The sequence below is a fragment of the Callospermophilus lateralis genome, chromosome 6, assembly GCF_048772815.1.
Source record: "Callospermophilus lateralis isolate mCalLat2 chromosome 6, mCalLat2.hap1, whole genome shotgun sequence".
Taxonomy (NCBI): Eukaryota; Metazoa; Chordata; class Mammalia; order Rodentia; family Sciuridae; genus Callospermophilus; species Callospermophilus lateralis.
This window is the reverse complement of record NC_135310.1, coordinates 87,895,858-87,922,495: the sequence shown is the minus strand read 5'-3', so window position 1 is coordinate 87,922,495 and position 26,638 is coordinate 87,895,858. Positions and strand designations below refer to the sequence as shown.

Below are 26,638 nucleotides of genomic sequence, written 5' to 3'. Positions count from 1 at the left end.
ATTTTTGCATCTATGTTCATTAGAGATATTGGTCTGTAGTTTTCTTTCTTTGAAGTGTCTTTGTCTGGTTTTGGGATCAGGGTGATGTTGGCCTCATAGAATGAATTTGGAAGAGCTCCTTCTTTTTCTATTTCTTGAAATAGCTTGAAAAGTATTGGTATTAATTCTTCTTTGAAGGTTTTGTAAAACTCCGCTGTATAGCCATCCGGTCCAGGGCTTTTCTTGGTTGGTAATCTTTTGATGGCTTCTTCTATTTCTTCCTTTGTTATTGGTCTGTTTAGATTGTGTGTGTCTTCCTGACTCAATCTGGGCAGCTCATATGACTTAAGAAATTTATCGATGTCTTCACTGTCTTCTATTTTATTAGAATATAATTTTTCAAAATACTTTCTAATTATCTTCTGTATTTCTGTAGTGTCTGTTGTGATATTGCCTTTTTCATCCCGTATGTTAGTAATTTGAGTTTTCTCTCTTCTGCTCTTCGTTAGCTTGGCTAAGGGTCTGTCGATCTTATTTATTCTTTCAAAGAACCAACTTTTAGTTTTATCAATTTTTTCGATGGTTTTTTTTTGTTTCAATTTCGTTGATTTCTGCTCTGATTTTAATTATTTCTTGTCTTCTGCTATGTTTGCTGTTGTTTTGCTCTTCCTTTTCTAGGGTTTTGAGATGTAGTGTGAGTTCATTTATTTGTTGGTTTTTTCTTTTTTTGAGGAATGAACTCCAGGAAATGAATTTCCCTCTTAAAACTGCTTTCATTGTGTCCCATAGATTCCGGTATGTTGTGTCTGTATTGTCGTTTAACTCTAAGAATTTTTTGATTTCCTCCTTTATGTCTTCTGTAACCCATTGATCATTCAGTAACATATTGTTTATTTTCCATGTGATGCAGGATTTTTCCTTCCTTCTTTTATCATTGATTTCCAGTTTCATTCCATTATGATCAGATATGGTGCATGCTATTATCTCCACACCTTTATATTTACTAAGAGTTGCCCTATGGCATAATATATGATCTATCTTTGAGTAAGATCCATGAGCTGCTGAGAAGAACGTGTATCCACTTGATGATGGTTGATATATTCTATATATGTCAGTTAAGTCTAGGTTATTGATTGTGTCATTGAGCTCTATAGTTTCTTTATTCAGCTTTTGTCTGGAGGATCTGTCTAATGGTGAGAGTGGTGTGTTGAAATCACCCATAATTATTGTGTTGTGGTCAATTTGACTCTTGAACTTGAGGAGCGTTTGTTTTATGAACGTTGCTGCACCATTATTTGGTGCATATAAATTGATAATTGTTATGTCTTGTTGGTGAATAGTTCCTTTTATCAGGATATAGTGTCCTTCTTTATCCCTTTTGATTAGCTTAGGTTTGAAGTTGATTTTATTCGATACGAGTATGGCCACTCCTGCTTGCTTCCGAGGGCCATGTGAGTGGTATGCTTTTTCCCAACCTTTCACCTTCAGCCTGTGTATGTCTTTTCCTATCATATGAGTCTCCTGTAGGCAGCATATTGTTGGGTTTGTTTTTTTGATCCAGGTTACTAGCCTGTGTCTCTTGATTGGTGAGTTTAGACCATTAACGTTTAAGGTTACAATTGAGATACGATTTGTACTTTCAGTCATGTTTATTTATTTATTTATTTTAGTTTGGCTAGTTTTTACTTTTTGGTTGTTTTCCTCCCCCTTTACTGAGATACCTCCCTCTGTTGGTTTTGGGCACTATTTTTCATTTCCTCTTCTTGTAGAATTTTGCCCAAAATGCTCTGCAGTGCTGGTTTTCTGGCAGCGAATTCTTTTAGCTTTTGTTTATCGTGAAAGATTTTAATTTCATTGTCAAATCTGATGCTTAATTTTGCTGGATACAGTATTCTTGGTTGGAGATCATTATTTTTCAGCGTTTAAAATCCATTGTTCCATGATCTTCTCGCTTTCAAAGTCTGTGATGAAAAATCAGCTGTTAACCTAATTGGTTTACCCCTGTATGTAATCTGCCTCCTTTCCCTCGTAGCTTTTAATATTCTCTCCTTGTTCTGTATGTTGGCTATCTTCATAATTATATGTCTTGGGGTTGGTCTATTACAGTTTTGGATGTTTGGGGTCCTGTAAGCTTCCAGGATTTGGCAATCCATTCCATCTTTCATCTCTGGGAAGTTTTCTAGGATTATTTCATTTAATAGGTTGTCCATTCCTTTGGTTTGAAGCTCTGTGCCTTCTTCTATCCCAATGACTCTCAAATTTGGTTTTTTGATGAGATCCCACATCTCTTGAATAGATTGCTCGTGAGATTTAAGCATCTTTTCAGTGTTGACTATGCTCTTTTCAAGTTGATAGACTTTGTCTTCATTATCTGATGTTCTGACTTCTACTTGATCTAGTCTATTTGTGATATTCTCATTTGCATTTTTAATCTGGTTTAAGGTTTCTTGCATTTCTAAAATTACTGTTTGGTTTTTTTTTTAAGATCCCTATCTCCTGGTAAATCTCATTCTTTGCAGTTTGAATTTGTTTGTTTAGTTCAATTTCGAAATATACTTTCAATTCTTGGACTTGCTGTCTCATGTCTTCTCTAAGATTCCGTTCCATCTGAGTTAGGTATGCCTTTATTTCTTTCCCTGTCCATGTTTCTGATGCTTCTAGGTCCTCCTGTAAATTTAAATTGTCCTGCATTATCTGTAATCCTTTTTCCCTTGTTTTTTCATGTTGTTCACGTTACTTTCTTGCTCTGTTTGACTGCTTTGTAACTGCTTTCTCCTATACATTTGTTTTGGCTTTGTTTATCACTGTTGTCTCTCCTTTGTGGTGGGAGATTATGCCTGTAAATGTTGGGCTTTATTGTTCTTTAGAGCTGATTCATTCAATTTATAAAGGGCTTCGGGATTTTGTATGCATATAGTGGTTTGTTTTTTGTTCTTAGGACTTTAGGTTAGGTGCTATGCAGGTATAAGGGTTAATATGTCTAGGCTACTTTAGAAGATTGTTCTACTGAAGGGGGGTACTAACCGTCGATTGGATCAGGGTGTTGGTAGTAGCTAGGCGTTTAGGAGCACTATAGACGTCCTCGAAACATTCACCTATTTGCATTTAGACAGTTACACAAAATAGAGGACGTAATGCTTGGGATGAAAGTTGGGGGGAAGGGGAAGGAAGGTGCTCTTGAAAAGAATGGAGAGGGAGATAGATAGCATAGAGGAGAATGGCAGGAAGAATAAAACTTGGAAGGGGAGAGAAAGCGGGAAAAAGGGAGAGAAAAAAAATGAAATAAGAAATAAAATTAGGTCTTAGAGATCCATTTTCTTCTCTCCCCGTAGGCAAAGCTGTGCCCTCCGGGCTGAGATTTGCCCTCAGTGTGTCAACAGCAATCCCTGTAAGGCGGCTCCTGGGAGTCTCTCAATCCTGTTGGTCCAGAGCCGTTTCACTTCTACGGCCCCTCCTCCCCTTCCTCCTGCCAGCCAGCCAGGTCCTGGTCACTGGATGCAGTTCCCCAGGGATTTGGTTACACTTTCAGCCCCACCGAGTGCTCTATTTCCCTAACGACTGAGCACTCTCTCTGTCATTCATCTAAGCCCCAGTGCTGTGGAGCTGTGGTCTGGGAATCAATAGTTTAATTTTTCCAGACCCCTTTGGTGAGCACTCCTTCGGAATCTGGCGGCTAAGACCATTGGTGTCGCTGCTGGTGGTAATGGGAGTTGGGGGTTGAGGATCCCCTCTGCTTCCCTCAGTCCCTGCAATCAAGACCGCTCCACTGGCGGTAGGAGGAGTTGGGGGTCTGGGGTGTCCTCTGTTTCCCTCCGCTCCTACCGTCAAGCCCTCTCAGTTGGCAGTTGGGGGAGTTGGGGGTGGAGAGTCCTTTGGCCCTTACTGTCACGCCCACAAAAAGATTATGAAGTTTCCCGGTTGTTTGTATCTGATGTGAGTGGGAACCACACACCTGCTAAAGTAGAATCCGCTGGGAAGGAATCTCTTTGGCCGATCTTTGGTGACTTCCCCTCTCTGCTACGGCGGGCCCCTGGCTCCTTGCAGGAGTGACCGAAGGGAGAGGTGGAACTGGCTTGTCTCTGGTCTGACACAATCTCTGGTTTTAGATCCCAGTTCGCTAATTCATAGAGGCTTGGTTAGATTTCCTTCCCGTCCTCTCAAGGGGGGGAGCCCTTTCCCGGGTGGGCAGGGCCGTTAGCAGAGCCGGAAGGGCACGGGCCTTCTGTCGGGCCAGGCGGGGACCCTTCTGGCTGTGCTGGGCCGCCGGGGGCGCCCGCAGAGCCGGGCAGACGGCGCCCGCGTGGCTAAGAGCCGGGCGGGGTGACCCTTCGCAGAGCGGGCAGGCCGCCAGGAGTGCCGGGATGGCGGGAGCTGTCTGCCGGCCGGGCAGGGACCCTTCTCGCCGAGCAGGGCCGCCGGGGGCGCTTGTAAAGCCGGGTGGCTGCAGCCTCGTGGCTAAGAACCAGGCGGGCGGGGTAGCTGTTTGCAGAGCAAGAGTGGAATGGCGGGAGCTGTCTGCCGGCCGGGCGGGGACCCTTCTCGCCGAGCAGGGCCGCAGGGGGCCGCTTGTAAAGCCGGGTGGCTGCAGCCGCGTGGCTAAGAACCAGGCGGGCGGGGTGGCTGTTCGCCGAGCGAGAGCAGGGCCGCCAGGGTAGCCGGGATGGCGGGAGCTGTCTGCTGGCCGGGCGGGGACCCTTCTGCCGTGCTGCTCTGGGCCGCCTGCCGCTTGCAGAAGCGGCCGGTGGCCGCGGGAGTGGACTCTGCGTCCGCGCTGCCGGTCAAGTTTCACTTGTCTGGGGCAAACTGTCACGTCTAATAAACTTACTAATTCTCAGCAGGTCTCCTTTCAACGGAATTTTGCTAGAAGATCCTCAGTAGGTAGAATGTAGCTGTTTTAATGGGTGTTTCTGATCCCGTTAATGTGGAGATATTGAAAGTGCTGCTTCCTCGCCGGCCGCCATGTTGGATCTCTATAGTTTCTTTATTCAACTTTTGTTTGGAGGATCTGTCCAATGGTGAGAGAGGTGTGTTGAAGTCACCCACAATTATTGTGTTGTGGTCTATTTGATTCTTGAACTTGAGGAGAATTTGTTTTATGAACGTCGCAGCACCATTATTTGATGCATAAATATTGATAATTGTTATATCTTGTTGGTGAATGGTTCCTTTTAACAGTATATAATGTCCTTCCTTATCCCTTTGGATTAACTTAGTCTTGAAGTCGATTTTATTCGATATGAGGATGGCCACCCCTGCTTGCTTGCGAGGACCGTGTGCATGGTATATTTTTTCCCAACCTTTCACCTTCAGCCTGTGTATGTCTTTTCCAGTCAGATGTGTCTCCTGGAGGCAGCATATTGTTGGATTTGTTTTTTTAATCCATGTTACCAGCCTATGTCGCTTTATTGGAGAGTTTAAACCATTAATGTTTAGAGTTACTATTGATATATGGTTTGTACTTCCAGCCATGTTTGATTATTTATCTCTTTTTTTTTAATTTAGTTTGTTTCTCCATAATTAGCTTTCCCCCCTCCATCTGTCTTTACTGAGGTATTTCCCACTGTTGGCTTTGGTTATTGTTTTCATTTCTTCCTCGTGTAGTGTTTTGCTCAAGATGCTTTGCAATGCTGGTTTTCTGGCTGCAAATTCTTTTAGCTTTTGTTTATCATGAAAGATTTTTATTTCGTTGTCATACCTGAAGCTTAATTTTGCTGGATACAGAATTCTTGGTTGGCATCCATTGTCTTTCAGTGTTTGAAATACGTTGTTCCAGGATCTTCTCGCTTTCAGCGTCTGTGATGAAAAATCCGTTGTTAACCTTATTGGTTTACCCCTGAATGTAATCTGCCTCCTTTCTCTTGTAGCTTTTAATATTTTCTCTTTGTTCTGTATATTGGATATCTTCATAACAATGTGTCTTGGCATTGGTTTACTGTGATTTTGTATGCTCGGTGTCCTGTATGCATCCACAATTTGTACATCCATTTCATTTTTTATTTCTGGAAAGTTTTCTGTAATTATTTCATGTAGCAGGTTACTCATTCCCTTGGTTTGAATCTCTGTACCTTCCTCTATCCTGATGACTCTTAAATTTGGTTTTTTAATGTTATCCCATATCTCTTGGATGTTTCTCTCGTGATTTTTAACCAGCCTATCTGAGTTGGCTAGACTTTTTTCAAGATGATATATTTTGTCTTCATTATCTGACATTCTGGCTTCTACTTGCTCCACTCTATTAGTGATACTCTCATTTAAGTTTTTAATTTGGTTTATAATTTCCTTCATTTCTAAGATTATTGTTTGATTCTTTTTTATAATCTCTATCTCCTGATAAAGATGCTTAACTTCTTCTTTTATCTGTTTATGTACTTCATTCTCAATGTGTTCTTTCGCTGCTTGAATTTGCTGTCTCATATTCTCTTTAAGGTTCCATTCCATCTGTCTAAGGTATTCCTTGAGTTCTTTATATGACCATTTTTCTGATGACTCTAGGTCCTCCTGAATAGTTAGGCTTTCCTGCATTGTTTGTACTCCTTTTCTTCCTTGCTTTTTCATGCTGCTCATGTTGCTTCTTGTTCTGTTTGACTGCTGAGTTACTGTTTACTCCTATAAATTTACTTGATGCTTGGGAGGAAAGGTATTATAGGGGAAGAAGTCACTAAAGAGAATGAGAGTAAGCAGTAGAATTCAATGAAGGGGGAATAAGAGAATTGAAAAGAAATGAAAAGACAGAAGAAAAGAAGAAAGAGAAAAAAGAAATAGAAAATTAAAAAAATAATAATAGTAATAATAAAAATGAAAATTAATATTAAAAAAATAAAATGAATTAAAAAAAAATTTTTTTAAAAACAACAACAAAAAAAAAATTTAATAAATGCAGTCTTAGAGTTTGATTCACTATTCTTCCAGTAGGTGGAGCTGTGCCCACTGGGCCAAGCTTCTCCTCTCAGTAGGCGGGAGCCAGTCACTGTGCAGCAGCTCTTCCTCCCGGTCTGGGCGGGTCTCCAATCCTGAGTGCCTAGGGCCTTCTCTTGTGTCTAGTCACTTCCCCACTTTTCCTCGAGCTATGCCCCACTCACTGGTGATGATCACCACAATACTGGCTACACGCCAGGTCTGCTGCTCCTGTGAGCCCTTTTTTCATGAACGCCTGGGCACATTCTCCCTGTTTGCTATTCCCTTGGACCCTAAGCTTGTAGAGCTTGGGGCTGAGAACCCCAAGTGAATTTGCTTGCCCTCTGGTAGCCACGCCCCCGGAAGCTGGTGCAAGAGACCTCAGTTGTCAGCACTGGTGGTAGCGGTAGCCGGGAGTTCTGCGCCACGGGTCCTGCGCCACTCCTGATTCCCCCGTTTGGGCAGGGCTGTTCGAAGTGCTGGGCGTGCGGGCCCGTTCTCCGGGCGGGGCCTTTCACAGAGCCTGGTGGGCGGGAGCTGTTCACATGAGGGGGGGGGCGGCGTCGTTTGCAGTGCCGAACCGCCAGAGGCTGTTCACAGAGCCGGGCCAGTAGGGGCCCAGGCAGGCAGCGGCCATTCGTATGTTCGCTGCAATGTGTGGGCAGCGGCAGTTCGGCGGCGGCCGGCGGGACTGTGCCCCTGCTCCGCGTTGCGGAGATTCACTCGTCTGGGACAAACTGACCCCTCCAATAGACTTACTAATTCCTGGCAGGTCTCCTTTCAGCGGAATTTTGCTAGAAGTTTCTCAGCAGGTCGCATGTAGGTGTATTAATGGGTCTCTCTGATCCCATTACTGCGGAGGCATTGAAAGTGCTGCCTCCTCGCCGGCCGCCATTGTTCTTTAATTTCTTACCATTTTGTTGCTGTTGATGTTTGTTTGTTTGTTTTAATAAACCAACCCAATTGCATATCTATTGCTTATACAAACATTTGATTTTTTTTCAGTCTCATTAGCTGGCAAGTTTGAGTGATGGGAAACAATTCAGCTTTTTGAGCTTATTTAACTTGTGGGAGAAGGTTATTCTAATGATAAATTTAGATCGCTGGTAGCACAGAATGTTTGACAAACTTTATATTTTTAAGTATGAATCATTAACAAGCAATATTAAATACTTTTTTTTAAACTGGAGATTGAACCCAGGGGCATTGTGCCACTGAGCTACAACCACAGCCCATTTTATTTTTATTTTGAAACGAGGTTTCACTAAGTTGCAGAGGCTGTCAATCCTACCACCTCAGCCTACTGAGGTGTGTTTCCAAAATATTTGTAGAGAGTGCAAATAGCTCCCTAACACCAGTCAAATAATGCTCACTCTCCCTCCCCAGAAAGGGAGGCAGAGTTGCAATACGAGTTCATGAGAGTTCCTCTTTTTCCTGATGGAACCATGGAGGGTTTGAGGGTACTGAAGAAATCAACACATATATGAAAAAATGTTCAACATCTCTAGTAATTAGAGAAATGGAAATCAAAACTACTCTAAGATTTCATCTCATGACAGAATGGTAGTTTTCAAGAATACAAAGAACAATAAATGTTGGTGAGGTTGTGGGGAGAAAGGCACACTCATTCATTGCTGGTGGGACTGCAAATTGGTGCAACCAATCTGGAAAGTAGTATGGAGATTCCTCAAAAAACTTGGAATGGAACCACCATTTGATCCAGCTATCCCACTCCTCAGTCTATACCCAAGGGACTTAAAATCAGCATACTATAGTAATGCAGCCACATCAATGTTGATAGCAGCATTATTCACAGTAACTAAACTGTGGAAGAAACCTAGATACCCTTCAATAGATGAATGAATAAAGAAACTGTAATATATAAACAATGATATATTACTCAGCATCAAAAGAGAATAAAATTATGGCATTTGCCAGTAAATGGATGGAGTTGGAGAATATCATGCTGATTGAAGTCAGCCAATTCCAAAAACCAAAGGCTGAATGTTCTATCTCATAAGTAGATGCTGATCCATAATAAGGGAGAAAAAATGGAGGAACTTTGATGGGGCAAAGGGAAGGGAGAGGTGGGAAGGGACATGGGGGTAGGAAAGATGGTAGAATGAGATGGACATCATTACTCTAGGAACATTGTATGATGCACATATAGTGAGATGCTACATCATGTACAACCATGGAAATGTAAAGTTGTGCTGCAATTGTATACAATGAATCAAAATGCATTCTGCTGTCATATATACCTAATTTTTAAAATTAAAAAAAAAACTCAAAAAAAGTTCCTGCTGTGCCAGAAATCCTTAAGAAAAAGTGATACAGAATTCAGGTATGACAATGTGAGGGGAAAAAAAAAAGAAGTAGGTCACATTAGATTGGGTAGAGAGAAGTGATGGGAGGAGAGGGGAGGGGAAGGACAGCAGAATAAAATCGACATTATTATTGCTGTGGGTATATATGTGACTGCATGATCAATGTAATTCTGCAACCTGTACACTCATAAAAATGAGAAATTATATCTCATCTGATTCAAATGTATGATATGTCAAGATCATTGTACTGTCATGTGTAACTAATTAAAACAAATATAAAAAAAAGAAAAAGTGAAAGCCTGGTTTATTTCACTTAGCATGATATTCTCCAGTTCCATCCATTTACCAGCAAATGCTTTTTTATAGATGGGTAATATTCCATTGTGTGTGTGTGTGTGTGTGTGTGTGTGTGTATATATATATATATATATATATATATATATATATATATATATATATCTCACATTTTCTTTATCCATTCATCTGTTGTAGGACACCTGTCTAGGTTGGTTCCATAACTCAGCTGTTGTGAATTGAGCTGAAATAAGTCAGTACCAAAAAACCACATGCAGAATGTTCTCTCTGATATGAGGATGCTAACCCACAACAAAGGAGGGTGAGGAGAGGAAGAATAGAAGTTCATTGGACTAGACAAAGGGGAATAAAGACAGTGGGGATGGGAATAGAAAAGACAGTAAAATGAATCTGAGGTAAACACAATAAAGGAGTCCTAATTGGAACAAGTTTTACTTCTATGTATGTATAATATGTCAAAATACACTCTTCTGTCATTTATCTCTAGAAAGAACAAATAAATAGATAAGAAAAGTGAAGGAATTTCACAGTGCTGAGAGCCACAGCCCAGTCGGGATGGCGCCAGAAGGAGTGGTTAAGAGGTGATGCCAGCGACCCATTAAGATGATGATAATTAAGTTATAATTGCTATGCCTGGATGATGCTGGATTGGGACAGGCTGTGTATTGAGTTGTATATGGACCCCTGCTGTCTGGCAATAGGGTGGCTCCAGGAATATGGTGGTTCCTGCCGCCTTGGGCACCCGCTACTTTGGAGTTCCCGTTGAGTTCTCGGGGGTTCGGAGGGAGAGAGGGTGCAGAGCCTGGTGGAGAGCTGGGAGAGTTCCCGGGGAGAGTTCCCGGGGAGTGTGCATGGAGTGCTGGTGGAGTTCGGCAATAAAGAGTTGCTGTTTTGAACCTACAAGTGCTTCGTGGCGACTCAGTTATTTGTGCCCAGCCAGACTTCGGCATCACAGAGCTGAAGGTAAATCACCCAAAAAGAAGTTTGCCCAAAAAATGTTTTAAAAGTCAAGGAGGAAACTTATCTATTAAAAAAAAAAAAAAAAAAAAAAGCCAATCATTGCCACAAAGATTATAGGCACATGTACAGAATGGAGATTTGAATAGCTAGAATGGCTAGAAAATATGGCAACTTCTGTGTACCTTATTATAATTAACCTGTGTATCTTATTATAATTAACCTCAGAAAACCCAATTTTTATTTTGTCAGAACCAAAATTGGCATTTGTCATCAAGATCAGAGGTATCAATGGTATGGGTGCAAAGGTTATTAAGGTGTTGCAAATTCTTCTCCTTCACCAGATCTACAATGCCACCTTCATTTAGCGCAACAAGGCTTCAATTAACATGCTGAGGATTGTGGAACCATATATTGCATGGGGGTATCCAAATCTGAAGTTAATGAATGAACTAATCTACAAGCATGGATATGGCAAAATCAGTAAGAAACAAATTGCCTTGACAGATAACGCTTTGATTGCTTGATCGCTTGGTAAATACGGCATCATCTGCATGGAGGATCTGATTCATGAGATCTACACTATGGAAAACACTTCAAAGAGGTAAATAATTTGGTGTGGCCTTTCAGGTTATGTTCTCCAAGAGGTAGAATGGAAAAAAAGACCACCTATTTTGAAGAAGGTAGAGATGCTTGTAACAGGGAAGACCAGATCAAGAGGCTTATTAGAAGGATGAACTAAGGTATCTACTGTGGTATTTTTTTTAATATGGTGGTTTAATAAAACAGTACCTGTTCTCATTGTAAAAAAAAAAAAAAAAAAAAAAAAAAAAAACCTTAATGAGAGCACTAATGCAGGGGCTTTAATTTATCCCTAAAGTATATTATGAATGTCACTAATTGACAACTGATAAAGAATTTTTCTTTTTTAAAATCAATGTATTGACTTATTTTTTCAGTTTATACAAAAGAGGATCTTTTTAAGTTTAGAACTACACAATCATCTTATTATAATTAACCTCAGAAAACCCAATTTTTATTTTGTCAGTTTTCTTTATGTTATTCTGTTTGATAACCAAAAGAACAGTTCACAATATGTTTGAATTCTCAAAATTTAGAGAGTGTCAACAAACTTTAATATTTCTTTAAAAAAATACAGATGATAACATTTTTATATGCCTTTATTGCATTTACTTATTTTTATGTGGTGCTGAGGCTTGAAACCAGTGGCTCACACATGCTAGACAAGTGCTCTACCACTGAGCTACAATCACATTCCCAAAACCTGAATATTTCTATAATTTTCCCTTTATAAATTATCAGAGCAAATATTTTTGTCAATGATGGTCATTCCAAGAAACCCAAATAAAAGACATTTTAATGTTTTGATGATTTTGGACTTGGAATCTAGATTTTAGAAAAGAAAATAAAAACTTTTTTTATGTTACTAGGGATTGAAATCAGGGCCTCACATTCATCACCTAGCTATACTCTCCCCCACCCCACCCCAAAATAAAAAGGTATGTCTCAGACTAGAGTACTAGTTGGTTAAAATGATAGAAAATGTATAAAACGGAGGTGTATTTTGAAGTTAGAGTGAACAGGAATTTCTGATTTCAAGATTTGGGGCAAGTGTCTCCAAAAATGTTTCTAAAAATTAAATTAAGGACTGAGAACTACCTCAGTTTCTTTCTTCCAGTTCCCTCTGCAGAACCCTGAAGATCAGAAACAGTTGCAATTTGAGGCCTCACCTAGAACAACCTCCTGGGAGGTACTCAACTGAGGTAAGCTTCCACCACTCCCATCAAGGGCCAAGTAAGTTGGAAAGCCAGGTGGGACCAGCCTGTGGCCATGGAAAGTCTCCTAAATACCCACATAATCATTTTTCATTGCAGGTTGCTGTGCCAAGAGTGGAGGCAGCCAGGGAACACTCTGGTACCTCCTCCTAGTCTTCTCCCCAGGTAAGACAGTGGGAGGAGCCACCTCAGTGGTGACTGTATGCTTGAATCTATCAGGATTTTCTTCTCAGAATACTTGGATTTTGGTGATGGGAGACGTAGACCTGAGAAGGGAGCCCCTGATGACCTTTTCTGAAGACACACGTGCACCTCTTGGGAAAGTATTTTGCAAGATTTGAAGCCTGGAGTTTTCCCCTTTCTTCTTGCTATCTATCTCTCCCATCTCTTCTGTCTCTCCTCTATCTTCTGCCCCATTCTCATTCAGTTAATTAATCTCTCTCTTTTCCTCCTTTTCTCCCTTCCTCCATCCTAAGCCCAGCACAAGATCCCTTCTTCCTCCTGGAGAAGTTTACCTTTGCTCAGAAGAAAGAAGTAGGGTAAAGAGAAAGATTTCTTTCTGCTCAGGAGTAAAAACAAAATGAATACAACCTCAGAAAATTAGTACATAAAGAATTTAAATTGAAAAGGGGAAGTTGATAAGAAGAGATGAGATCCAGACCATCCTGTCCGAAAGGAAGCATCCAGTTTGACTTGATCTTGTTGCCAAAGCCCTGTCTTTCACTCAATTCTTTTAAATGCACAAAAACTAAGCAACAATGCATTCTGCTGTCATTTGTTTTTTAAAAAATAAAATTAAAAAAAAACTAAGCAATAATCGAACCCATTTTTTTTTTTTTTTTGGTGCCAAGGATTGAATTCAGAGACATTCAACCACTGAGCCACATTCCTAGCCCTATTTTTTGTATTTTATTCAGAGACAGGGTCTCACTGAGTTGCTTAGCACCATGCTTTTGCTGAGACTGGCTTTGAAATTGCAATCCTCCTGCCTTAGCCTCCTAAGCCACTGGGATTATAGGCATGTGCCACCCTGCCTAGTCCAACCTACTTTTAACTACTTAATATTATTACTTTCATTTATTTATTTATTTATTTGGGGTACTGGGGATTTAACTCAGGGGTACTTTACCACTGAGCCACATCCCCAGCCCTTTTCATTTTTTATTTTGAGATAGGATTTCAAGAAGTTCTTGAGAGCCTCACTAAATTGTATAGGATCTCACTAAATTGCTAAGGCTGATCTTGAACTTATGATCCTCCTGCCTCAGCCTCCCAGGTCACTGAGATTGCAGGTATGCACAAACACACCTGGCTGCTATTGCTTTTAAGTACCAACCATCTGCCATTCTGTTTCCATCTGTCCTGTAGAATATTTGATTTTGTGAACAAAAAAAAATATTTAGAAATAAAGTATTACTTTCCGAAGTTTCCTTAGTATGGTCTTTATGTTTGGAAGTGAAAAAAAAAAAAAAGGTGAAGTTTCAAAATATGTATAAGTCGCACCTACGTTATCAGGAAGCTTGAATTTTTATTCTGAGAACAAATCTAGTTAGTGTACATATTGATATACAAACTGTCTAACTTTTGTGTTAAAGATAAAAATAATCAGATCAACATAGAAAAATTATCTTTCAGGAATAAAATCACCTGTCAATGTATTCATGCATAATTATAAAAATGGTATTACCCAAAGTGCCACAATAGGACCTGAAACATAGAGTCAAGATAGTGTGCAGTGGGTAACTTAATGCTAATTATGCACAATCTTTGCTACCTCATATTTTAGAAAACAAGGGTTGCAAGCCTAAAATTGGAGTAAGTAAATGTTTTATTTAATATATTCATATATTTATTTAATATATTCACACAAAGTACAGGATTCTTAACAATCTTAGGTTTTCCTGTCTCCTAATGATATGGACTCAAAGCAAGACAGGCACATCTGAAACCAAAAGTATCAATACTTTTCTGATAGCAGGAAAATATGCTAATAAATGTGCACACAAATAAAATATAGTTTCTATTGCCTCCTACATGATATTTAGATTTTTTTATACTTGGGCAAAGAAACAGACCATCTGTGAGAAGCATCTTCAGATTTACAGGTTTCATTTATTATGACTTCTCAGATTTTTGTCAGAAGTTCAATTCATTTTTTTAAATTTTTTTATTTGTAGATAGACAGAATACCTTTATTTTATTTATTTATTTTTATGTAGTGCTGAACATTAAACCCCATGCCTCACACATGCTAGGCAAGTACTCTACCACTGAGCCACAACCTCAGCCCCAGAAGTCCAGTTCTAATTCCATAGCTCTCCCACCCTATCAGTCTCTGGATGACAGTTAAAAGTTTCAATCTTCAATGCAAATAACTCAAAAAACTTAACTAGAAAAATAAATAACCCTATCAATAAATGGGCAAAGGAACCAAATAGACACTTCTCAGAAGAAAAAATAAGATTGATCAACTCAGTTGGTAGAGTGCTTGCTTAGCATGCACAAGGTCCTGGGTTCAATCCCCAGCACCACCAAAAAATATATATATATTAAAAAAAAGAATGGTCAACAAATATATTGTTTAAATGTACCACATCTCTGGCAATTAGAGAAATGCAAATTGAAACTACGCTGAGATTTCATCTTTAGTCAGAATAGCAATTATCAAGAATACAAGTAACAATAAATGTTGGTGAGGATGTGAGGGAAAAGATACACTCATACATTGCTGGTGGGACTGCAAATTGATGCAACCACTATGGAAAGCAGTATGGAGATTCCTCAAAAAAGTAGGAATGGAACCATCATTTGACCCAGTTATTCCACCCCTTGGTGTATATCCCAAGGATTTTAAATTAGCATACTGCAGTGACACAACCCCATCAATGTTTATGGCAGCACAATTCTTCTTTCATCATAAAAATGGATAAAGAAAATGTGGTATATCTATCAACCATGGAATATTACTCAGATGTAAAGAAGAATGACTTTATGACATTTGCCTTTATCATGGAAACTATCATGCTAAGTGAAATAAGCCAATCCCAGAAAAACACAGGTCAAATGTTTTCTCTGATATGTGGAAGCTAACCCACACTAAGGGGGCAGGGAGGAGAAGAAGAATAGAAGCTCACGAATTAGACAAAGGGAAATGAAGAGAAGGGGGGGGTATAGGAAAAGAGAGTCAGTGAAATTAATCTGACATAACTTTCCTATGTATATATATGAATACACCACAGTGAATTTCACCATTGTGCACATGCACAAGAAATTAATTTTAAAAAAATAAAATAATATAAAATAAAAATAACTATGGGTAAATGGCAGAAAGATCAACAGAGGGAAGGAAGCAGGAGATGGGGAAAGGGAGGGGACAGGAGAGGTACTGGAATCCTAATTAGAATAAGGTATATGCCATGCTTATATAATTATATCTAAATGAATTCTACCATCCTGTATACCTAAAAAGAACTGATAAAAATCTTAAAATAATAATTTAAGACAAAAAAATCTCAATGCTCATATTGAAAATATAGGGAAAAAGATTCATATACTGGTGATGGAAAGTAACTTCATGTCTCATTTCAACTTCAGATATTAGTTTAGATTGATTATGGTAATCCCATTACCCTTGCCAGGTGATTGGTTTAGGAAATGGTACCTATTGTGATTTTGGAATGAGACAAAACCTAGAGAAGTCTCCCAGAAGAGGTTATCTCACTTCTGAAAAGAGATTTTAAAAAGAAAGAAAGAATTGAAGAATTTGCCTCTTCTCTTCTCCTGGTAGTTGTGCCAGAATGAGAATTGGTGACAGCAATAAGCATCTTGCAGCCGCCAGCCTGAAAGGGAAGCCAACACAGGTAGAGAAACTGAGTCAGAGCCCTTAACAAACCATGCCTGGACTTCCTTCTATTGGCAATAGTTCCTTCTTTCTTTCTTTTTCTTTTTCTTCCTTTTTTTAAACCCCTGGTACTAAGAATTGAACTGGGATACTCTACTACTGAGCTACATCCCAGTCATCTTTACTTTTTATTTTGAAACAGGATTTCACTAAGTTTCCCAGACTATTCTAGAAATTACCATCCTCCTGCCTCAGCCTCCTAGTTGCTGGTATGAGCCATGTGCCACCACACCCAGCAGCAATAATAACTTCCTGACATCCAATTTGACCAATATTTTCTGTTAGTTGCAGTTCAAAATGTGTTACTTAATACCTGTTCCTTTTCTATGCTATTCATTTTGATAATTGGGCTCACCAATATTCTACTTTTTGAAGGAAGGAGAATAACTATACGTAACCAGTATTTTTTCACATAATATCTTTTTTTAAAAATTTAGTTGTAATTAGACACAATACCTTTATTTTATTTATTTTTATGAGAATCTAATCCAGTGCCTCGCACGTGCTAGGTGAGCACTGTACTGCTGAGCCACAGCCCTAGCCCCTCATTTAATATTTTAAGATCAAAAAGCACCATGTAGGGCTGGGGATGTGGCTCAAGCAGTAGCACACTCGCCTTGCATGCACGGGGCACTGGGTTAGATCCTCAGCACCACATTAAAATAAAATAAAGATGTTGTGTCCACTGAAAACTAAAAAATAAATATCAAAAAATTCTCTCTCTCTCTCTCTCTCTCTCTCTCTCTCTCTCTATCTATCTATCTATCTATCTCTCTCTCTCTCTCTTTAAAAAAAAATTTTTTAAAGCACCATGTATGTTCCATTTGTGTACAATGCATCAAAATGTACTCTACTGTCCTGTATAATTAATTAGAACAAATAAAAAAGAGAAATGTAAAGCATAGTGTATCTTGATCAGTTTGATTTATAAGCACTTTCCAAATGATATAATATTGACATCAAATATGTCACAATTGAAATGCATATGTAGTAGTTCTGGCTCGATTGAGCACCAGAAAACTAATGCTGCAGAAAAATCCAATTTATACATTAAATGGTGAAGCTCTTTAGTTGGAATTTTTTTATTGTGCATCTTGCTGGGGAGAAACTCTATTAATGCAACTAGAATGAAAAACTTCAGTGCTATTTCTATCAAACCTGTGAACTTATACTGGGGCCAGGTGTAGTGGCCCATGGCTGTAATCCCAATAACTCTGGAGACTAAGGTGAGAGAATTGCAAGTTTGAAGCCAGCCTCAGCAACTTAGCAAGACCCTGTCTCAAATAAAAAGTAAAAAGAACTGGGGGTATAGCTCAGTGGTTAAGTCCCCAGCATTAAAAGAAAAAAAAAAAAAAAAGAACCACTATAGAAATTACACTGGGGATAAGTCCAATAAAGGTAATGAAAGTAAAAAAAAAAAAAAAAAAAAACTATACTTATTGCTAAATCAGAGAACCTATAGTAGAGAAAATTATTATAGGTAATCTATATGGGAAAGCAATTGTTCCTTTTCCATAAACCTGTATGGGGGCCGGCAGGGGTGGGGGAGTAACTTTTACATATAATCCAAGGGAAGTTTCAGTCCCATCTCAATTTATTAAATATCACTGAATGCACACCAGAAAAAAAATACTCTATAAACATAATCAAGGATAAATATTTCAAAGTCATTTCATCTTTTTTTAAGTTAGAACTTTTATTTAGTGAAAAATTGCAGTCTATCTGGTTAGCATTTTAACAAATATTCAGTATTCACTTAAAAACTAACTGCTCGATTACAAAGACAAGTATTATCATCTTTTTGTGATCATGAGAAAACTTACATTTAAATAAATTGAGTTTATTACCAATATATAGAGAGAAGCCATAGATTCAGATATTTTGCACTCAAGGAAGCACAAACTCTAACAATGAAATTTTTGATTAAGTTACATACATCAGCAATCATTTTGTTAAAAAATTTTTTTTACAAATATCAGATAAGTTCTTCTTGGTAACTTGGAACAATAGTTAGGCAAACTTATCTTTCTTTTTTTAAATTTTTTTTTAGGCAAACTTTTCTGTAAAGGACAGAAATTAAATATTTTATGCTTTATTTTCATGTAGTCTCTGTCAAACTATTCAACTCAGCTATTATAGTACAAATGTAGTCAAAGATAACTCATAAATGATGGGTACAACTGTGTGCCAAGAAAATTTTATTTATAAACACAAAGTGAATTTTATATAATTTTATGTGTAATGTAATATTATCCTTCTTTGGATTAAAAAAAAAAAAAACATTTAAACTGAGTATGGTGGCACATGCCCATTATCCCAAAACTCAAGAGGCTGAGGCAGGAGGATCACAAGTTCATGGCCAGCCTGGGTAATGTACCAAGACCCAGTGTCAAAATAAAAGTAAATAAATAATTAAAAGAGCTTAGGGTGTAACTCAGTAGTAAAGTACCCTGGGTTCAATCCCCAGTGCTCCCTCAAAAAAATTTTAAATGTAAAAATTATTCCTAACCCACAGACTGTACAGAAACAGGCATGAAAAAGAATTAGTCCTATCCAGGTACTAAATATTACAAAACTTCAATAAATAAAAGACTACATTTATTAATGTAGATATAAAGAAATATCTCAATGGCATAAAGTAGAAAATCCAAAAACATACTCAAAGTATATATAGAAATTTAATATTTAAAAAGGATACAATTCAGACTAATGTGGGAAAGATCGCTTAACCAATAATGTTGAGATAAGGAGATAAACCATTAAAAAGTGAATTTAAGCCATACCTTGCAGCTAAATCATATTACATCTCAGGCATATCAAATATCTAAATGTGGAAAAGAGAACCTAACTATACCAAAAGAAACCATAAGCAAATATTCTCTAGTCGTGAAATGAAAAAGTCCTTACCAAGAATGAAAAAATCCAGTGACTATAAGTAAAAAGGATTAATGAATATCAAAAATTCGTACCTGACAAATACCACCAAAGTGAGTAAAAAACAAACAACAACCAGGCATGGTGGGGCACACCTGTAATCTCAGCTACTCAGGAGGCTGAGGCAAGACTATTGCAAGTTTGAGGCCAGCCTGGGCAACTTAGTAAAACCTTGTCTCAAAGTGAAAAATACAAAGGATTGTGGAGGTAGCACAGTGGTATGGCACACTGGGTTGAATCCCCAGGACTGAAGGGGAAAAAAGACAAACTGGAAGAAATATTTGCAATTCATATTACAAATAAAGCACTAATTTTAATAATACATCAAGAGGTACTACAAATCAATTACAACCTAATGGACAACAGCCTAAATAGTTAATTCACAGGGCCACCTCGGGAATTGTTCCTGAGAATTCACTTCCTGTGTTCAGTTACTGAGGCAAGTAGAGGCCACTGCAGCCACAGTTCTGGGGGCCCCTCTACAGCTCACACAAGCAGCAAAACTTGGTGCCATCCACATAATTCTGATTTTGCCGTCATGCAGAACGCACGACTTAAGGGATTATTGGAGACTTCCACTGAGATTTCAAAGGACAGCTTAGAAAGCAGTGTGTCACAGGGTAGGAGACCCTTCAAACAGTCTCTGAGACAAATGCAGTGGTACATGCCTTTAATCCTAGTGACTCTGGAGGCTGAGGTAGGAAGATAGCAAATTCAAGACCAGACTCAGCAATTTAGGGAGGCCTTAAGCAACTTAGTGAGATGCTGTCTAAAAAAAAGGGTAGGGGGCTGGGCACAGTGGCGCACACCTGTAATCCCAATGGCTCAGGAGGCTGAGACAGAGGATTGAGAGTTCAAAGCCAGCCTCAGCAATGGTGAGGCGCTAAGTAACCCAGTAAGACCCTGTCACTAAATAAAATACAAAATAGGGCTGGGGATGTGGCTCAGAGGGTGAATGCTCCTGAGTTCAATCCCTGCTACCAAAACAAAAAGGGAAGTGGGGAGAGGGGCTGTGGGGATATGGCTCAGTGCTAAAGTGCCCCTGGATTCAATCTCTAGTACCAAAAAACAAACAAACAAATGAAAAGGGGGGAAAAAAAAGACAGGATGATACTAGGAAGGTGGATTCCTTATTGAGATAAACTGCAGGCAGCAAGCAAAACTAGTACAATATGGCTATGTGGGGTGGGGCCGCCCAAGCCCTCAGAACTCACATACTCCACTTACGTCCCAGATATAGAATATGGAAACTTAGGATCCAAAGTTTGCCCTGCTGGGTTTCCATATTACTTTGGTCTGATCCTTCCATCCTATGTCCCTATGTCTCCCTTTTAGAATGGGAATGTTTACTCTGTACCATTGTATCTTGGGAACATATAACTTACATTTCATTTTGTTTTGTTATTGTTGTTTTGCAGATTCTCACAGTTGAGTTTGCATTAAGTCTCATAGAAGACTTTGAACTTGGACTCTTGAGCAATGCTGGAACTGTTAAGATTTGGGAGATTCTTGAAGATGGACTTAATGAAGTTTGAGTTCTGACATGTGTTTTGGGACCCATACGCAGAATGCTATCATTTGGATAAGGGCCCATGTGTTGAAGGTTTGGTCCCCAACTCATGGAACTACTGGGAAATGGCAGAAACTTTAAAAGATGAGTCCTAGTGGAAGAACTTTAGGTCACTGGGAGGATGTCTTCAAAGGGTACTGTGGAACCCTGGCCCCTTCCTCTCTTTCTCTCTCACATTGTGGCTGTGAGGTGAGCAGTTTGGCTCCCCCCCCCCCCTCGCCCCCAGGCGCGCGCGCGCGCGCGCGCACACACACACACATACACTCCATTATATGCTACTTTCGTTATTAGCACAAAGCAACAGGGTCAATCAATCATGAACTTCTATCCTTTAAAACTGTGAGTCAAAATAAACCTTTTCTCTTTATAAGTTTGTTTATCTTGAGTATTTGTTATAGTAATAGAATGCTGACTAACACAGGGATAGTATCAATGTATCCACCTCATAGTGTTGAGTGAATATTAAATGAGCTAGTATACTTAAAGAGCTTAAAACAATATCTGCTGCATAGTAAATGCACAGATACTGAAAGCTCAGCTCTTGTGCCTACTGCAATACAAGAACAGGACTAAGGTTTTGTTTTATGGTTTTGTTAGCAAAGGAGAATGAATACACAGAGGACTCCTGTCCAGAGGCTATGATTCTAATTGCCTGGGGGAACAGGGGAATTTTAAAGAGGGGATACAAAAGGCTGTACCTGTCAGGGGTTATAATTAATTTTCGACCTTGAGAGATAGCCATTTCCTACATCCCCAGGTGCCAAGTCTGGATTCCTTCATTCCTGTGGCCTGTGAGCCAAAGGACAGATAACTCAGCCTAGGACAAGAATAAGATTAATCTCAATTTCTCGATGGCAGGGGACAAGGAGAGGAGAAGAAGGGAAAAATCATGTTAGTTTTAAATGAGTAACAGTGGCAGAGCAGCAAGGGTTTGATCAAGGGCATGCAGTGAACCCCTGTTACACTATGTGTTAACCCTTTCTGCCCTTTCTCTCTGCTCTTCCTTTACCTTTTTTCCTACTATAGCATTTTTCCTACTATAGCATTCCTGTCCCCCCATCACAGTGGATGTTTACCATTGATCTACATTCCCAGTCCTTTCTATTTTTTTTATTTTGAGACTGGATCTTGCTACTTTGCTTAGGGTCTCGCTAAATTGCTGAGCCTGGCTTTGAACTTGTGATCCTCCTGTCTTGGCCTCCCAAGCCACTGGGACTACAGGTGTGTGCCATAGTATCCAGGCAGCATTACTTCCTTTTCCTTACTATTTCCTCACTATGCTTCTCTTGAACGTGAGCCCTCCAAGAAACTGCTGACCCAAACCAGTCAGCATTTCATGCCATTATTTTAAATGACTTCAGAAAAATACAAACATAGCAAAGCATAATGGTTCACATTTTAAGGCTGGTAGACCCATTTTGTCTTGAGATGTGTCCATAGAAACCCATTTTTCTGTTTTGTTGTGTATTTTTTCTTAGTTTGAAATGGCCCCAAAATCAATTAATAACAGAATGGAAGTCAGGGTATCTGGTTTAATTTTTCTCATTATATAGCTAAGTATCTTGTTTTCACTAGTTTTTCCCCAACTTCTTTGGAGTTCAATTTCCTTATCAGTAAGATATTCTTAGGGATGAACTTTAAAAAATGGGCAAGATGGAATTGAAGACCTACCAGATAGGATGCTCTCTACAAAACCGTAAGTTACTGGCTCAACCAATGGGGAAATTATCACACAAAGCAGATAGCTCAAGGAAGATAGAATTCAGGAATTCAGAACTGAGCATCTCAGTGATGCCAGCCATATAATAGAGCAATTTTCCCCCAGAAGGTGTTTAAAATTATTTCCTCCTCCTCCACCAACTTCTTACCTAATCTTCTCCCACCCCACCTTTAACAACCCATTTTTCTTCACAAGATATTCTAAACTATAAAAGAGCCCTCTGTTGTGCCTCCTTTCCTCTGCACAAAGTAATCTGTCCATCTAAAAAGAAAACACATATGCTGGCCCAAATATTCCCTTTGATATGAAGAGAAGGCAAAGGAGACCCAGATGGAGGAGATGACAAAAGGGTCTACTGCCTTTTGTCCCACTGTACCCCTTGTCTTCTTATAAAAACTGCCCCCACCCCTAGCCCAGGAAAGGTCTCCTCTGCCTTCCTCAGGGTCCAAAAAAATCTCTGTGGACTGAGCTTTGCTTGAGCTTCTAGCAGCTGAACCTTGGACTCCATAACACTGGGCCCCAGGTTTCACTGTGCCCTTCACCAGACTATCTAGACACAAAGCAGGGGTCAAGTTATCAAGCTAGGCGTAGAAGTCAGATATAACAGAGCCCTCATAAGGAAATTAACAAGGGGCTTTAATCATGCTTCTTCCCAGTAAAAGAAGAAAAACTGGGCGTGGTGGCACATGCCTATAATCCCAGCCATTGGGGAGGCTGACACGCGAGGCTGAACACGAGTTCAAAGCCAGCCTCAGATATTAGTAGACCCTAAGCAACTTAGTGAGACCCTACCAGGAAGGCCTGGGAATGTGACCCAGTAGTAAGTGACCCTGGGTCAATCCCCAGTACCAAAAAAAAAAAAAAAAAAAGACTTCGATTCCCCTGGTCAAACTGGTCAGACTTCCTGCTCCATTCCTTTAAGCTTACCAAGTTATCTTTATCATCCAGGGTGTTCTGCAAGCTGGTTATCGAACCTTAGATTGCTCAGTGCTCCACCAGAAGTCCACTAGAGCCAAGAAGTCTGAAAACCTTTATTTTTATCCAAACTTGTGAAACTACCATCCCTCCCACCCCCGATGGACTCCTCCTAAGCCCTTTTCGTTTATATAACTGGTAGGTTTGCCTGCTCGGGTAATACAGGTTCGAGGCTACGCGCCGCCTTCTCGGTTGCTATATTTTCGATTCAAGCACCGGTGCTCAGTGGTGATTGCTGTTTGCTGCACCTCGGGCACGGGAATCTGATTTTGGTGATTGGTAACCCCAGAGGAAGGAGGTGGGCGTGGCGGCGGCCCACCAGGTGAATGAGCTGCGGCCCGGCATCACCTCTCTGACCCCTCCAGCGGACCTTCGAGAGGGAGCCCAGGCAGATATAGCCGTGACCCCGCCAAATGCGTAGGGCTGCAGCGCAAGGAATCCCCGGGACCCTCCTGGAGCACGTTCTGTGCTGGAGCCTAGATGCAAGTGCAGCCAGCTCCAGGCCTGCAGAGCCCACTACCCGCGCTGCCGGAGCCCAACTGCCCCTCAGGAATCCGCGGAGAGAAGAGCCTGTGGCGTCGACCCAAACCTGGACGCCCTTGGAAACTAGGCTGGCAGAGCTGCGTGATCAAAGATCTCCTGGCTGCGTCTTGGATTCTAGCGGTTTCCTGGGCACCCAGCCGGACGAACTGCCCCTCGTCGTGCTTTGTGCTCACTCCAAAATTGGTGAAAGATCCTAAGGTCTCTTGGGAGTCTGACCAGGAACATCGCCTGGGAAAGACGCCTTCAGCACTTCAAGGGGGTTGAGAGGGGACATTATGTCCTCAGGGGACATTAGATGTTCCACATTCAATGAACAGCCTCTTAACGCATCCGACAGTTGTCTGTGGAATACCATCTGCCACTTAGGCCAGGGGAAATGCGTATCCTTGGGTCACTGTTATTTCTTCCAATGGGTTTCATTTTATCCCTGTTGGTTAATGGCCTCAAACAAGAATCAGAAGAATTTTTTTATATATATAAGAGCATTAATGTAGGCAGGGAATGCTCAAGTCAGTACCAGCAACTAAAATTTCAACTTTGAGAACTTCTTTAGTATCCTTATCATCCTAAAATATATGGCATATCAGCTACTTCAGGAAAAAAAAAAACAAACTAGGAGTCTTAAGCCAGAGCATGCTCAAGGAGGCAGATTGACCACTTGGGCAGAGCTGTGTTTTCCCCATTGATGAAAAAGGCCTATGGGCACCTAGGAACTACTAGTAGTCTGAGACCTAAAGATATGAAGACTATGACGCAAGCATGTGCAGTGCCTGATAGGTTCTCCAGAACAGGAATAGGTAGCAACTCTAGGAGCATTCCCTTGGCAAGCCCAGTCCAAGATATACAGAGGCAGAAAGTAAGAAAGGGATCCCAGTTCTGGGATAGAAGCAAGTTACCACAGTGGAACAAGGGCCAGCCAGATATAAGACAGTAAAACCAACATTGACCCGGGGAAAGGGCAAAAGCCTAGAATAGTTCTCTTCAAAGATGATGTGGCCTACTGACAAAGGAGGACAGTGATATCTGGCCTTTGAGTGGGCAGGGTGGATTTTGGAATGAGCCTGCAAGCTCAACTAGACCAAGACTTGATTAGTCTAGTTTCTGAGGCTCCTGGAGGCAGAATCTCCCCGGAGAAGGCCGCGTGCATGGCATTGGCGGGAGTTTTGGAAATAAAGTTTGTTCCTGCTTGAGTGGCTCGTGATTTTGTGCCCAGTCAGACTGCAGCAAGTTCTGCAAAGGCCTCTGGGGTATGGAAAGAAGATAAATTGTCCCCAGGAACTCTAAGACAATTATAATGTTAAGGAAAATGTAAAAGTACAAATTCTGTACCAAAGAAGGAATTGAATGGGTAGAAAAGAAGTAAAAGATCACTGTGAGCTAGGTCTGGGGGAGGTAGGAATGGAGAATAAGGATTGTCACTAGAGGATTTAAATAGGCATTTTCCAGTATCTCAAATCTTTAGCATTCACAACATAGTCTTAATAACTGGGCTGAGCTGGGCCTGGTGGCACACACCTATAATCCTAGTGACTTGGGAGGCTGAGCAGGAGGATCACAAGTTCGAAGTCAGTCTGGGCAACTTAGTAAGAGCCTGTCTCAAATGTTTAAAAAATAAAATGAAAAGTGATGGGAGTGTACCTCAGAGGTAAAGCTTTCCTGGATTCAATCCCTAATACTAAAAAAATAAAAATAAAAAACTTTTAAGTACTCACTTCATTAGCACATATATTAAAATTGGAATGATACACAGAATAATTAGCATGACCCCTGCACAAGGATGACATGCAAATTCATGAAGCGTTCCATATTTAAAAAGGACACTACTCAGAAGGATCCTGCTCAGATAGAGCCTGCTCACACAGAGGTTGTTCAGAAGGAAAGCATTCAGCTGGAGCTGCCTCCTTCCATAGGATCCTCATTATTATTATTATTATTATTATTATTTTACTTGTCAATGCACCTTTATTTTATTTATTTATATGCAGTGCTGAGAATCAAACCCAGTACCTTGCACATGCTAGGCAGGCACTCTCTACCACTGAGCCTCCACCCCAGCTCCAGATCCTCCTCTTTGTAACAAGCCAATTCCCAAAAAGACTCCTCCTCAAAAAGGTAACAGAAAGTAAAAGTCCAATATGCATAATGAAATGGCACAAGCCCCTACTGAAGTTGCCTATTAAAGGTGGCCAGCTTCTAAAGGAACACAGAAGCACACAGGAACTTTTGGCACCATCACCAATGCTGCCAAAGGAAAACTTAAGAGGAGGCAAAAGACCAAACATCATTCTCTGAAGATGAAGGAAACAAAGACCCTCTTCTGCAAGTGGGAGCAGAAGAGGCTGAGAGGAGTGTAGCTGATGCCTGTACCAAGGCGTCTACTAGTGTTTCATTTTCTGGACAAAAGTTGAATATACCAGAGGGTGAAACTTTAGATGATAAGCATCAGACTGATTCAGCTGTGTTTTGTGATATGGAAATGGACACTGATCAGAACCCAACAGAGAATCTCCCAGGTAAAGACTCAGCAGTTGAAGAAGCAGTTTCCCCATGGCTTCTTCCCCCACCACAAGAGGAAAACAAAGTGGTTTTCTGCACTGGCTTCACCTTCTGTTACTATGTCAGCAAATGAGTCCCAGGAAATTGATTAAGATGAAAGCCCCCACAGTCAAGATGGAAGTGACCTAAGTGACAACATGTCAAAGGGTAGTGAGGATTCTGGACTGCATG

General features: G+C 40.3%; 1 non-coding gene and 1 pseudogene across 1 annotated transcript; both read left to right on the top strand.

Annotated features, from left to right (window-relative positions):
• The first annotated feature begins 7,526 nt into the window (after positions 1 to 7,526).
• LOC143400905 (large ribosomal subunit protein uL30 pseudogene) lies at positions 7,527 to 11,214 on the top strand (annotated as a pseudogene).
• A 14,401-nt stretch (positions 11,215 to 25,615) lies between these two features.
• On the top strand, positions 25,616 to 25,723 carry LOC143402722 (U6 spliceosomal RNA). The gene has a single exon (XR_013091783.1). It is a non-coding gene; the product is annotated as a U6 spliceosomal RNA (small nuclear RNA).
• Positions 25,724 to 26,638: the final 915 nt, after the last annotated feature.